We start from the raw sequence: 6,098 nt of genomic DNA, 5'->3' as shown, positions 1-6,098 counted from the left end.
TGGGGGTGGGGGTGGGGGTGGGGGTGGGGGTGGTAGTGGTTGGGGTGGTGGGGGTGGGGGTGGGGGTGGGGGTGGGGGTGGTGATGGTGGTGGTGGTGGTGGTGGTGGTGGTGGGTGTGGGAACCGACCTGTGAGATTTATATTTATTTAATTTATATGAATCTATATTTACGTTAATTTATATACTTCGATAGCAATTGGTATGATGTGAAGTGGACTGTATTTCTGCAATAATCTCAATCTCACAAATCGATCCTCTACACATTAGGGGGGTTTATATTAATTAAATTTTTATATATGCAGCCAATCAAACTACAGTATTAGACTACATACATTGAAGAGGTTCCTTATCTTATTTGTACAGCAGGTATAACCAGGATGTAGACACCACATTTTCCCTCTTTAAGGTAGCTTCCATCACCCTGGTAACTGATGTACAAAGCATGCTTCCTCGTCTTGACCTGTCAAAAGGGCGCTAGCTGTAAAGCCAGATACCTATATATGACAAGCTATATCAGAGAAAACACTGTACATGGAACCTTAAAGACCTGGCTTAATTACCTTTAGTTTGAGGCTACCACGTGCTCTAACCGGGTCACCCTATATAATGACATTAATGGCCACAAATGAAAGATACATGGGTTTCGGAAAGAACACTTAACTTGAATTTGTTGACAGCGTGTTGAAGATGGTACACCTTTGGTTTCCATAACACTACGTCCAAGTAAAATTAACAGGAGCCGTATTTGCTCCCGTGAGCCTCTGGTCTAGTGTAAACAAAGGCTGCCCTCCCTCACCCTGACGCCTAGCTTACATTGTCCAGATGTCAAAAAGTGATAGAAGGGTCACATTTACTCTACTTTAATATTGATAATTAAGTTAATTTATATGAGATGTTTTATGATGGTAAAGTCCAAAGACTAATGTATTTAAGAATAATTCCCACCATAATAGGTGGTGGATATAATAGTATGTGGTGATGATATCCCGTTTTCTTTAGACGGTAATTCCATTACAAGTTACGTTTTCTATGGGTAACTTGTTGGTAATACAGCAGCAATTATTATCTGTCTGTATGATATATTAAATGGTGTCGGATTTTCCGACAGTGGGGGTGGTGGTAGTGTTGGTGGTGGTGGTGGTGGTGGTGGGTTACGGTGGTGGTGGTGGTGGTGGTGGGTTACGGTGTTGGTGGTGGTGGTGGTGGGTTACGGTGGTGGTTGGGGGGGGGAAGGAGATGGGTTGGGGCGGCGGCGGAGTAACGCTGGGAAAGGGAGAATGAAAGGGAGCTAATGGGGAGGAATGGAAAGGTAATGGGAGTTAATGGGAAGAGTCGAAGGGAAATGGGAACGAGTAGGAGGGTAATGGGAAGAAATGGGAAGGAGTGGAAGGAAATGGGAAGAAGTGGAATTTTAATCGGAGTTAATGAGATGGATAAGACTCTAAAATTGTGATATTTTAAATAGTTCCCCGCACCAGCCACACTTGTTGGTCCTTACTCAACGAGGGGATGTTGTGCTGGGGGGGGGGGGGCGTCCCTCCAAACCATAATTGCAAGCGTACCCATTCCGGTAATTAGTCCCACGTAATTACTCTAGAATGGGAGAACTAAACTGTTGATAATTAGGGACAGGGAAGGGGTGACTGTTCTCTTCCCATTAAGCAGGGACCCTGGTGAGGGGTTTAACGAGATGAAGGGGGGGGGGAGGGGGGAACAATGGGGGGAAAGGGGAGAGAGCAAGGGGAGGGGGGGTCATTAGGGGGTTGGCAGCACCCAGGGGTTATAGACGTCCTGGCATGTCTGTCAATGTAGGTAAATTCTTACCATTTTGAATGACATTGACATTCATCATGAAATCATAATATTACATTTGGTCAACATCAATATATGTTTATTATGGAAAGCCCGGCCTCCCTACCACCGCCTGAGACCTCCGCCACTGCCACACAACCCTGGGGCCAGATTCACGAAAGTACTTACGCAAGCACTTACGAACCTGTACATCTTTTCTCAATCTCTGGCGGCTTTGTTTACAATTATCAAACAGTTAATGAGCTCCGAAGCACCAGGAGGCTGTTTATAACAATAACAACAATTGAATGGGAAATTTTCATGCTTGTAAACTGTTTAATAAATGTAACCAAAGCTGTCAAAGATTGAGGAAAGATGTACACGTTCGTAAGTGCTTGCGTAAGTACTTTCGTGAATCTGGCCCCTGGAGAGTAACATAAACATCTGTACACAAAATACTAAGCTCCTCACACTCGCCTCTCCAGACCTGAGATGTTGGGGGGCGTGGAGGTCGACCTCGGACCAGCTGTAGCCTGCCACGGTCTCCAGAGGACCAACCAACAACGCTGCTTGGAAATCAGACTTGATCCGTATTCTGACCCTTTCTCTTTCTCAAACACACAGCCACCCTCACCACGCTCCCCCCACACACACATCCCTTTTTTTTTGGGGGGGGGGAGAGTAAGGAGGTACGAGAGGCATAGGTGAAGGGAAGTAAAGGAATGGGGAATACAGTGAGAGGTATGAAAGCAGGCGGGCTGTCCGCCTTGCTGACACGATGTGTGGGTGTTGGCAGCTAAGTTAAGCTGGCTCCCTCTTGTCAGGGAGCTGTGAGTGTGTGAGAGGTTCTTCACATGTGTTTCACCATATATGGATGTTTATAGATGAATACTGTGTAGCGTTCATATATATACACACTCCGATGCTTCCACACATGTTGTTCTGTTTAAGGCTCTTTATTTTATTATTATTATTTATCGAGTTGTTCATACATACACATATATACATACATATACTCACACACACACACACACACACACACACACACACACACACACACACACACACACACACACACACACACACATATATATATATATATATATATATATATATATATATATATATATATATATATATATATATACACATACACATACACTCACGTGCATACATATAGACCCATATACGTATGCATATACATAACTATACACATACACATACATACACACATACATACTCAATTTTTCAATTATGGGGGAAGGATATCTGCTTAGTATATCATCTGGAAATTATATATTGTGGGGCGGGGCGTCTCATCTTGGGCCACCAGCTGTGGGAGCGGGGCGTCTCATCTTGGGCCACCAGCTGTGGGAGCGGGGCGTCTCATCTTGGCCTACCAGCTGTGGGAGCGGGGCGTCTCATCTTGGGCCACCAGCTGTGGGAGCGGGGCGTCTCATCTTGGGCCACCAGCTGTGGGAGCGGGGCGTCTCATCTTGGCCTACCAGCTGTGGGAGCGGGGCGTCTCATCTTGGGCCACCAGCTGTGGGAGCGGGGCGTCTCATCTTGGGCCACCAGCTGTGGGAGCGGGGCGTCTCATCTTGGGCCACCAGCTGTGGGAGCGGGGCGTCTCATCTTGGGCCACCAGCTGTGGGAGCGGGGCGTCTCATCTTGGGCCACCAGCTGTGGGAGCGGGGCGTCTCATCTTGGCCTACCAGCTGTGGGAGCGGGGCGTCTCATCTTGGGCCACCAGCTGTGGGAGCGGGGCGTCTCATCTTGGGCCACCAGCTGTGGGAGCGGGGCGTCTCATCTTGGGCCACCAGCTGTGGGAGCGGGGCGTCTCATCTTGGCCTACCAGCTGTGGGAGCGGGGCGTCTCATCTTGGGCCACCAGCTGTGGGAGCGGGGCGTCTCATCTTGGGCCACCAGCTGTGGGAGCGGGGCGTCTCATCTGGGGCCACCAGCTGTGAGAGCGGGGCGTCTCATCTTGGGCCACCAGCTGTGGGAGCGGGGCGTCTCATCTTGGGCCACCAGCTGTGGGAGCGGGGCGTCTCATCTTGGGCCACCAGCTGTGGGAGCGGGGCGTCTCATCTTGGGCCACCAGCTGTGGGAGCGGGGCGTCTCATCTTGGGCCACCAGCTGTGGGAGCGGGGCGTCTCATCTTGGGCCACCAGCTGTGGGAGCGGGGCGTCTCATCTTGGCCTACCAGCTGTGGGAGCGGGGCGTCTCATCTTGGGCCACCAGCTGTGGGAGCGGGGCGTCTCATCTTGGGCCACCAGCTGTGGGACCGGGGCGTCTCATCTTGGACCACCAGCTGTGGGAGCGGGGCGTCTCATCTTGGGCCACCAGCTGTGGGAGCGGGGCGTCTCATCTTGGGCTACCAGCTGTGGGGGCGGGGCGTCTCATCTTGGGCTACCAGCTGTGGGAGCGGGGCGTCTCATCTTGGGCCACCAACTGTGGGAGCGGGGTGTCTCATCTTGGGCTACCAGCTGTGGGAGCGGGGCGCCTCATCTTGGACCACCAGCTGTGGGAGCGGGGCGTCTCATCTTGGGCCACCAGCTGTGGGAGCGGGGCGTCTCATCTTGGGCCACCAGCTGTGGGAGCGGGGCGTCTCATCTTGGGCCACCAGCTGTGGGAGCGGGGCGTCTTATCTTGGGCCACCAGCTGTGGGAGCGGGGCGTCTCATCTTGGGCCAGCAGCTGTGGGAGCGGGGAACGTCTTATCTTGGAGTAATCTTTCTAACATTGGGTCCTCTAACATTTGGATGGTGTTCCACACCCTGATGGCTTGGTGCTGCAGTCTGATGTTTAGTGGCTGTGTGTTTAGGAGTTCCTGGATTGTCTGATCATATGGTGGACGGTGTTTTGCTGCTCTCCTTAGTGCCTTATTTTGCACTGCTTGCAGTTTCTGCATGTTAGTTTACATACACATCCCCAGATACACCTACAACCCCGCCTCCCCCTCCCCTGACTCCCCATCCCCAAGAGCCTCATACCCCCAGAACCCTCCTCCCTTCAACTTCCCTCCCTTACCTACACACCACTCCCCCCTCTCCCCTTCCTCTCCCCCTTACCTTCAGCCCCCCCTTCCCCTTACCTTCAGCCCCCCCCCCCTCCCAACACACGACGCAACGTTTGATCTGGAAGATGTGAGTGCAGAAGCGTCCTGCGCCACCCTGTATATATATGTGCTGGTGGCACTCTGGCTTCTCGAGATCACAGGGTCGACTCCCGCCGCCTCTCCGCGCCACTCGGCCCTGTCCTCAGATCCCCGACCATGTCAATAGCATATCCACCCCGAGCCCTCTCGTTCCCAACCTGCCATTTTCTCTCCTCCTCATCTTATCCTTCATCCATTATAACTCCTGGCCTCGCCTCACTCCCCTGCACCATCTTCACTCTCTCTCACTCACTCACTCTCTCCTCACTTGCACTCTCTTCTTCATCCCATCTTTCTCTGTATTCCTCATGCCCCCCCCCCCCGTCTCTCTCTCTCTCTCTCTCTCTCTCTCTCTCTCTCTCTCTCTCTCTCTCTCTCTCTCTCTCTCTCTCTCTCTCTCTCTCTCTCTCTCCTTCTGTTACTCCTACTCCTTCTTCTCTTACACTTCTCTCTCTCCTCCTCAAGTCCCATCACAGACTCCCGTCACCCCACTCACCCACAACCACTCTCCCATCTCTCTCACTTTGGTCCTAACTGTCTGTGTCACTCACTCACCAACCTCACCCTCTCTCACTCTTCCTCTTCAGCGAGACCTCACCTCAGTACTGGTAGACCTGTACCGCAGGTGAGGGGCGGCTGAGAGACTTGTACCGCAGGTGAGGGGCGGCTGAGAGACTTGTACCGCAGGTGAGGGGCGGCTGAGAGACTTGTACCGCAGGTGAGGGGCAGGTGAGAGACTTGTACCGCAGGTGAGGGGCTGGTGAGAGACCTGTACCGCAGGTGAGGGGCGGCTGAGAGACTTGTACCGCAGGTGAAGGGCGGCTGAGAGACTTGTACCGCAGGTGAGGGGCGGCTGAGAGACTTGTACGGCAGGTGAGGGGGCGGCTGAGAGTGTTTATAAGCTATAGTTACAGGGGACCATAGTGTGAGGTCGGACTGAGTCCCGTTGAACACGTTCAACTCTCCTTAGGTACAGACCGCACCAGTGAGTAAAGTAAGTGGAGGAGTCCGTAGCATACACCTTACACCACACACACATACACACACACCACATACACACACATTACACACACATACACACACACCACACACACATACACACACACCACACACACACACACACACCACACACACACACACACCACACA

Source organism: Procambarus clarkii, chromosome 19, assembly GCF_040958095.1.
Source record: "Procambarus clarkii isolate CNS0578487 chromosome 19, FALCON_Pclarkii_2.0, whole genome shotgun sequence".
Taxonomy (NCBI): domain Eukaryota; kingdom Metazoa; phylum Arthropoda; class Malacostraca; order Decapoda; family Cambaridae; genus Procambarus; species Procambarus clarkii.
This window is presented reverse-complemented; position numbering follows the sequence as displayed.